Genomic DNA, 9356 nt, shown 5'->3' with positions numbered 1-9356 from the left:
TGTGCTGCCCTAATAACAATGTGGATATGTTGATAGCCAAGTTCCGCACACATGAGGACGGTCTCAACAGGGATCTTGGGTTCATGTCACACTATCTGTAACCCCCGTGACTTGCCTGGGTTTGCAAAACCTCACTTACTGTACTGTCTGGAGACAATACACATCTCTTTAAACTGTGATCAGTGCTCCTTCCACTCACATTGTCGGCCACTTTAAGACTTGAGTAGCAGGTTAGGTGTAAAGATTCGCATTCTAATCAGTAATCTGTAAACTGTCTGTGCTGTTATATGCTCTGTCCGAGGCCAGAACTCTCCATTCACCTGACGAAGGGACAAACCCCGAAAGCTAGTGAGCTTACTATCAAATAAATCGGTTGGACTGAAACCTGGTGTCGTCAGACTTTTTACTGTGCTGCCCTAATAAGCCATAATAAATCAAATCAAAATTGTCAATGTATCAGTGAGTGTGTGCTGTGACAATTACATTGTTGAGCAAATTGCCTTGCTAAAGACAAGTAATGGTTATTGGCTCAACTTTCAAAAGAGTGGAAATGGACACAGCTGGAACTGTGGGGATTTTTCTTTATATATGGAGTTTGTATTGCTGCTGAGTTGGATGCAGAATAAACTTGCTGAAGGTAAAAAACAAACTGATATCTTATTCCTCCGTCGAACATTAACAGCGACCCTCAGAACGTGAGACCCAGCCTGAATTACATCTTGTGCCCACCAAGGTGCGTGTCTCCGCAGGGGTGGAGGATTCAGGTGATTGCTGTGACACCTATTCAAGTTCACTTTCTTGCCTGTTCTGTGTGGGCTGGAGTGACTACTGGACAGGATCTCCTCACCTTCCCTTGCCCTCTTCCTGTGGCACCCGTGAGTGAGAGAGGAGAGAGTGAGTGGCGGAATGGGCTGCCCCCAACCTGCACGAACCTTAGCTTTCCCTGCGACGTGTGGATGCTCCTTGAGGTGCCCACTGACATCTCCGCAGGCTTGGCCTTGTTCATCTCCAGCCCGCTGGGCTTCCCCCCCCCAACTCTTTAATGTCAGAGGTGAGGCTGACCCCCCCCCAACTCTTGTCTTCTCTCTCCTACTGCGCCTCAACATATCCTGAGCAGAAAGTTAAGATGGAGTTGAGAAAAATTGGGTTTCGCGCACCTTTCTCGAGCATCCAGCTTTACAAATAACCCAAGGCATTGTGTGTGTCAGACTGACGCCCTGCGAGTTGTCCACAAGGGTTGCTGCTCTGTCTCTGTTTGTTTGTCCCTCCCCCCCCCCCGGTCTGGCCTCTCTGCTGCCGTGGCCAAGTGCCTGACAATTTTCTCCCCTTGCTCCCCTCCTCCGCCTGCCTCGACCCCCTTTGCCTTTGTGCAGTGGAGGAGGAAGTGAGAGAGAGCGCGAGGAGTTAAAATGCGCGTTGACTAACTGCGTGCAGAGGTGAGGGGCCCCGTTAAATCTTGAGTTGGGAGGCAAAGGGCTAAGAGAGAAAGCAACGTGAGTGCGGCGGAAGGGAAATTAATTCCTTCCATGCATCCTGATTTGAGAAATGGCAAGAAGGTGTCCGTGCCTTTAAGTGGGCAGAAAGCAGAGCAGCAAATGCCTATGGCCATACTAGTCTGAAAACGCCCGATCTCGTCTGATCTCGGAAGCTAAGCAGACTCAGGCCTGGTTAGTACTTGGATGGGAGACCGCCTGGGAATACCAGGTGCAGTAGGCTTTTGCTGCCGCCAGAGGCTGCTCAAACCCACCCCCCTCACACTGACATTCAGCACTCAACAAACATCCTTTTCACGCTCACTCCCGCGCACATACACTTCCTCTCTCTTTGCTGCGAGACTGTTTTTGTTGCACATTCTCCTCCTGCTACACGTAGAGAAGACGATGATGTCTGACGACACCAGGTTTAAGTCCAACCGATTTATTTGATAGTAAACTCACAAGCTTTCGAGGGGACTCCCTCTTCGTCAGGTGAATGGAGAGTTCTGGCCTCAGACAGAGCATATAAAGCACAGACAGTTTAGAGATTACTGATTAGAATGCGAATCTTTGCACCTAACCTGCTGTTCAAGTCTTAAAGTGGCCAACAATGTGAGTGGAAGGAGCACTGATCATAGGTTAAAGAGATGTGTATTGTCTCCAGACAGTACAGTAAGTGAGGTTTTGCAAACCCAGGCAAGTCCTGGGGGTTACAGATCGTGCGACATGAACCCAAGATCCCGGTTGAGGCCGTCCTCATGTGTGCGGAACTTGGCTATCAGTCTCTGCTCAGCGGCTCTGCGCTGTCGTGTGTGGTGAAGGCCACCTTGGAGACCGCTTACCCGAAGGTCAGAGGCCGAATGCCCGTGACCATTTGTCACTGCCCCTTTGTCAGGTGAGCGGGACGAAGGAGCAGCACTCCGAAAGCTAGTGGCGTTTGCTACCAAGTAAACCTGTTGGACTTTAACCTGGTGTTATGAGAGTTCTTACTGGGGAGGGGCACCAGAGAGGAGACAGAAGGTGCCGATAAAACTAGGAAGGGCCAATAACGATCGAATGAAGGGTACAGCAGAGAGAGCCAACATTAGATGGAACAGATAGCAAAACTGACGAGCGTGCTGTTGAAATGTCCGTGTGTTAGCGCGAGGAGTGTAACATCCAGTGCGATTCTCCGGCCTCACTCGCACAGGCACAAATCCCGTTATAGCTGGAGACCCTCATGAGGATTTACAACGGGCTTATCTCATTGTGACGTTCACCCCCTTCCTCACAGGTGGAGGTTCTGTGAGTGAACGGAGTGATTTATTATTGGTGACTGTATACAGCGGTGACCTCTCTACGCTGCTTTCACCCATGCTAACTGGGTGCCTATCATTCTTACTCTCCCACTCCGTCTAGATGTTTCCCCAGGATCCGCAGGTAGGTGGAGGAGGCTACATGTTGCCTGAGGTGAGCTTGGCGGGCGTCCCCTGGGCAACTGGGCATTGAGGGTCCTGGCCTCCTTTCAGGAAGCATGGATATCTCAGGCTGCCTTCATTGCTGGAGCTGAAGGTATGTCGCTCACAGGAAGGGGGGACTCCAATCGGCTGGACACTCCCAAGGTCTTCTGGGCCCAGGCTATAACCCAGACGATCCTCACCCCTTTGGGTGCCCGATGGACCTGCTGGTCCTCCATGGGATACAAGGGCAGCTGGAGTGAGAAACGGAAGCCCAACCATCCTCTGATGCTGACACTTCTGGATTCCCACTAGTGCACCCACCATCGTGTCTTCAGACATGGGGGTCATGAGGGGAACCATGCTGCGGACATCTCCTGCCATGGAGTGCACCCCCCCTGCACCAAGGTCTCCTCTGCGGATGCCACCCTCGCAGTGTTGGCCTCAGTGCGCTGCAGTCACAGAAGGTGATGGGACTCCTCCAGGCGATCTTGCAGTCCGAGTGGGGGAGGCTGCCATCCTCTCCCACTCTGCCTTTGCAGCCCCAGCAGCTGTGGGACGTCCGGGCCCAGGCGCAGCAGGGGCTCAGCAGAGTCCTGGCCTCCCTCCGAGTGCGTGTTCCCTGGGACATCCCTGCCTCTACCTGCTGTGGGTCTTCAGCTGTGAGGTGCTCACCAGTAAGTGACCCAGGAGCCTGCCTACATCGTGATCCCCCTGAAGTGTGAGTATCTGCGCTGGTGCCGGGTGTGGGTGACAGCTGTGACACTTCTTCAACAGTGAGGTCGAAGAACTCTCCCTGCTCGTGTCTGGTGGCCGTGAGGATGGTCCAGCCTGTTGACCTGCAACAGCAGGGCATCGGTGCGTCACAGGGGAACATTGATAACTCGCTTGAGAGTTGAGGAATGACAGCGTATCTTGAGCATTCTCACATTTGTCTGCTGACCCCAGTTCACTCTCAGCCCAAGCGCACTCTTCCTCCTCGCCGGACAGCTCGAGGCACCTCTCCTCGAACGGTGTGAGGGTTTGCAGCTCTGGACTGATTGGCTCAATTAAGTAGAGCTAGGGCAGGTTATGGCGGCGTGGGCTCGTTGGGCCGAAGGGCCTGTTTCCCGTGCTGTGTTGTTCTTCGTTCTTTGAATCAGAGGGGGGGACCGCCGCGGGCGCGATGTTCTTCTTGTGACCATAAAAACATCTGTCAGTGAGGCTCAAGATCTGATAAGAAATCAAACTGGAGCTGTCGGCACATTTCTCTCCAATTTTCTCACTGGACATTGCCAAATTCTGGCAAGATTTCCCCCAAATGTCACTAGTGAGATAGCTGTCCTGCTGTTTCAACCTTGTATGAGAAAGGCACACATGAAACATTGCTTTGTTTTTGACAAAGTAATAACTTTTTTGGGAAGTCAATGGATCTGCAGTTTACCCGGTCAGGAGGTTATTGTATCCAAACGTTATTGTATCCAGAAGTGGCTAGTTCAAGCAAAGAAATTATTGTAAATGGTGAGAGACTAAAGTCCCCATTAATCATCCCGTAGGAAACATCCCAAATGATCCTATGGTACAGGAATCTGACGTGACGCTCTGAAAGGTGTTACAATTGGTTCATTTTTTTCCTTCAGTGACAAAAGCTTGGATTTACTACCTGTAATGAGATGTCCCAAGGTACTCCATAGGAGTTTTGTGAAATAAGAGTCACAGAAGATATTCGCATGGCTAAAGCTTGATCAAAGAGGTCAGTTTTTTAAGGAGTGTCTTAAGGTGCACAGAGCGGTGCACCATAGAATCATAGAAACCCTACAGTGCAGATAGAGGCCCTTCGGCCCATTGAGTCTGCACCGAACACAATCCCACCCAGGCCCTATATCCCTACATATTATACCCACTAATCCCTCTAACCTACGCATCCCTGGACACTAAGGGGCAATTTCTCAGCACGGCCAATCAACCTAACCCGCACATCTTTGGACGGTGGGAGGAAACCGGAGTACCCGGAGGAAACCCACGCAGACACGAGGAGAATGTGCAAACTCCACACAGACAGTGACCCGAGCCGGGAATCGAACCCTGGAGCCGTGACGCAGCAGCGCTAACCCACTGTGCTACCGTGCCACCCAAGAGAGGGAAATCCAGGGCTTAGGGCTAAACAACTCAAGGCCTGTCGCCACAAGTCTCCTTCGCAAAACTGGAGTCATCAGTGGGAAAACTGGTTGGAGTCATACCTAACCCAAAGGAAGATGGTTGGAGGTCAATCGTCTCAGTTCTGGGGCATCACAGCAGGAGTTCCTCAGTGTAGTGTCCTAGGCCCAACCACCTTCAGCTGCTTCACCAATGACTTTCCATTCATCAGAAGGTCGGAAGTGTGGATGTTCACTGATGACTGCACAATGTTCAGCATCGTTCGCGATGGCTCAGATACTGAAGCAGTTTATGTCCAAATGCAGCAGGACCTGGACAGTGTCCAGCTTTGGGCTGACAAGCGGGAAGTAAAATTCATACCCTACAAGTGCCAGGCAATGACCATCTCCAACAGAGGGACCTGGGGGTCCTTGTGCACAAATCGCAAAAACCCAGTCTGCAGGTGCAGCAGGTGATCAAGAAGGCGAATGGGATGTTGACCTTTATAGCGAGGGGGATTGAATATAAAAGTAGGGAGGCCTTGCTGCAACTGTACAGGGTACTGGTGAGGCCACAGCTGGAGTACTGTGTGCAGTTTTGGTCGCCGCACTTGCGCAAGGATATATTGGCCTTGGAGGGAGTGCAGAGGAGGTTCACTAGGCTGATACCGGAGATGAGGGGGTTGGACTATGAAGAGAGACTGAATAGACTGGGTCTGTACTCGTTGGAGTTTAGAAGGATGAGGGGGGGGATGTTATAGAGACGTATAAGATAATGAAGGGGGTGGATAGGGTAGAGGTAGAGAGATTCTTCCCGCTTAGAAAGGACAGCAGGACTAGAGGGCACAGCCTCAAGATAAGCGGGGGTGCAGTTTAGATCACAGTTGAGGAGGAACTTCTTCACTCAAAGGGTGGTGAATCTCTGGAATTCTCTGCCCGTTGAAGTGGTGGAGGCTGCCTCGCTAAATATATTTAAGTCACGGGTAGATAGGTTTTTGATAGACAGGGGAATTAAGGGTTATGGGGAGAAAGCGGGAAAGTGGAACTGATCTACTTCAGATCAGCCACGATCTTATTGAATGGCGGGGCAGGCTCGAAGGGCTAGATGGCCTACTCCTGCTCCTATTTCTTATGTTCTTATGTTCTAACAAGGGAGAATTTAACCGTCAATTCTTGGTGTCCAATGGTATTGTCGTCACTGAATCCCCCACTATCAACATTCTGGGGGTTATCATTGACCCGAAACTGAACTGGACTAGCCATATAAATACGGTGGCTACCAGAGAAATTCAAAAGCTAGGAATCCTGCTGTGAGTAACTCACCTCCTGATGCCCCAAAGCCTGTCCACCATTTACAAGGTGCAAGTCAGGAGTGTGATGGAGTACTCTCCACTTGCCTGGAGGGGTGCAGCTCCAACAACACTCGACACCATCCAGGACAAAGCAGGCCACTTGATTGCTACTCCTTCCACAAACAGTCACTGAGATAACCACCTTTTCAAGGGCAATAAGGGATGGACAATAAATGCTGGCCAGCCAGCGACACCCGTATCTGGCAATTGTCCTACTGAATAGTATTCGTAGAACAATTAGAATCAGGGATGGACAAGAGGCAGGCTGGTACAAAAGATTAAATCACATGGGATCAGGAGTGAACTTGCTAAGTGGGTTCAGAATTGGCTTGGCCATAGAAAAAGTCTGACAACACCAGGTTTAAGTCCAACCGATTGAACCTGGTGTTGTCAGACTTTTTACTGTGTTTATCCCCAGTCCAACGCCAGCATATAAGAACATAAGAACATAAGAAATAGGAGCAGGAGTAGGCCATCTAGCCCTTCGAGCCTGCCCCGCCATTCAATAAGATCATGGCTGATCTGTTGTGGCTCAGTTCCACTTTCCCGCCCTCTCCCCATAACCCTTAATCCCCTCTCTTATCAAGAACCCATCAACCCGCTTCTTAAAAATATTTAGCGAGGCAGCCTCCACCACTTCAACGGGCAGAGAATTCCAGAGATTCACCACCCTTTGAGTGAAGAAGTTCCTCCTCAACTCTGTTCTAAACCGCCTCCCCTTTATCTTGAGGCTGTGCCCCCTAGTCCTACTGTCTTTTTTGAGCAGGAAGAGTCTCTCCACCTCTATCCTATCCATCCCATTCATCATCTTATACGTCTCAATGAGATCTCCCCTCATTCTTCTAAACTCTAACGAGTACAAGCCTAGTTTATTCAGCCTCTCCTCATAGCTACATATCTACATATCTACATCTTGGCCATAGAAGATAGAAGGTAGCGATGGAAGGGTGTTTTTGAATGGAGGCTGTAACCAGTGGTGTTCCGCAGGGACTGGTGCTGGGACCTCTGCTGTTTGTAATATATATGTATAAATGACCTGGAAGAAAATGCAACTGGTCTGATTGGCAAGTTTGCGGATGATACTAAGATTGGCGGAGTTGGGGATAGTCATGAAGATTGTCAGAGGGTACAACATAGGCTGGAAAAATGGTCGGAGAAATGACAGGTGGAATTTAATCTGGACAAATGCGAGGCGATGCGTTTTGGAATTCAGATGGGAACTATAACATAAATGGCAGAACCGTCAGGAGCATTGACGCAGAGAGAGATCTGGGAGGAGTACAAGTCCACAGATTCGTAAGTGGCAGCACAGGTGGAGAAAGAAAAGCATCATGCTTGCCTTCACTCGACGGGGCATCGAGTATAAAAATTGGAAAATTATGTTACAGTTGTATAAAACATTGGTTAGGCCACGTTTGGAATACTGTGTCCAATTCTGGTCAACACGTTACAAGAAGGACATGGAGGCTTTGGAGAGAGTTCGGAAAAGTGCCAGGTTGCCTGGTATGGAGGGTATTAGCTATGAGGAGAGATTGAATAAGCTGGGACTGATCCCCCAGGAAAGATGACGGCTGAGGGACGACCTAATATAAGTTTATAAAATGATGAGGGGTGTAGATAGGGTGAACAGTTGGAAGCTTTTTCCCAGGGTAGAAATGGCAATTATGGGGGGCATAAGTTTAAGACAAGGGTGAAAGGTTCAGTGGAGGTGTGCAGGGGAAGTTTTTTACACAAAGTTGGGAACACACTGCCAAGTGAGGTGGCTGAGGCAGTTACGTTAGCCACATTTAAGACTTATCTAGATAGGCATATGAACAAATGGGGAACAGAGGGATATAAGTGGTTGGTCGAGATAGGACAACATGATCGGTGCAGGCTTGGAGGACCGAAGGGCCTGTTCCTGTGCTGTATCATTCAATCTCTTCTACTGCTGATGAACAGTGGCAACACCATGTACCATCTACAAGATGCACTGCAGGAACTCACCAAGCAGCACCGTCCAAACCCACGACCATTACTCTATACAGTCATAGAGAATTACAGCATGGAAACAGGCCCTTCGGCCCAACTTGTCCATGCCACCCTTTGCTTTTAAACCCCTAAACTAATCCCAATTCCCCGCATTTGGCCCATATCCCTCTATACCCATCTTACCCATGTAACTATCCAAATGCTTTTTAAAAGCCAAAATTGTATCCGCCTCCACTACTGCCTCTGGCAGCTCGTTCCAGACACTCACCACCCTCTGTGTGAAAGAATTGCCCCCCTGGACACTTTTGTATCTCTCCCCTCTCACCTTAAACCTAAGCCCTCTGGTTTTAGACTCCCATAACTTAGGGAAAAGATACTGACTATCCGGCTGATCTGTGCCACTCATTATTTTATAGACATCAAAGATCACCCCTCAGTCTTCTATGGATTTGTGAGAAGCCCATTTTTCTGTTTTTTATTCTATCTCTTCTGTCATTCAGGGAGCTCGAGATTTGTGCTACCTTTCTCCCTCATGAAAATGTACTTTGATTACATCTGCCCTCTTTAAATGCATTCCATTGTTGAATTATAATTGTGACTACCAGTATTTGACTCTAGTTTATCTGTGCGAGATCCATTCTCGTCCCTTTGAAATTGCCTCTCTCCACTCGTTCTTTTCCCGGGACAACTGTAATCTCGTAATACAATGATCACTGTTGCTTAAATATGACAATTGATCCGCCTCATTCCCCAGAATCAGATCCAGCAATGCTTTTTTTTCTCATTTGGCCGGGATCATACCGGGATAGAAAGTTCTGCTGAACACACTGTAGAGCTGTGGAGCTGGATAGGGGGCCAGCGGAGGTGGAGACTGGAGAGATTGACAAAGATGGCATTTACAAAAAGGCAAAGGGAGTGGAATGGTGATGATCAAGGTTAAGAGTGGTGCTGATGGCAGCCTACTGAGAGATCGGAATATCACAGGAGTCAGGTTGATCATGCCATTGA

The 9356-nt window shown here is 49.3% G+C and overlaps 1 non-coding gene across 1 annotated transcript; it reads left to right on the top strand.

Annotated features, from left to right (window-relative positions):
* Nucleotides 1–1597: 1597 nt before the first annotated feature.
* Nucleotides 1598–1716, top strand: LOC145357639 (5S ribosomal RNA). Its single transcript, XR_013889332.1, has one exon. It is a non-coding gene; the product is annotated as a 5S ribosomal RNA (ribosomal RNA).
* Nucleotides 1717–9356: the final 7640 nt, after the last annotated feature.

This window comes from Carcharhinus amblyrhynchos, chromosome 23 (assembly GCF_965287045.1).
Source record: "Carcharhinus amblyrhynchos chromosome 23, sCarAmb.v2.hapA, whole genome shotgun sequence".
In the NCBI taxonomy this organism is placed as follows: domain Eukaryota; kingdom Metazoa; phylum Chordata; class Chondrichthyes; order Carcharhiniformes; family Carcharhinidae; genus Carcharhinus; species Carcharhinus amblyrhynchos.
The sequence above is the reverse complement of the archived record's forward strand: the minus strand, read 5'-3'. Positions and strand labels throughout refer to the sequence as shown.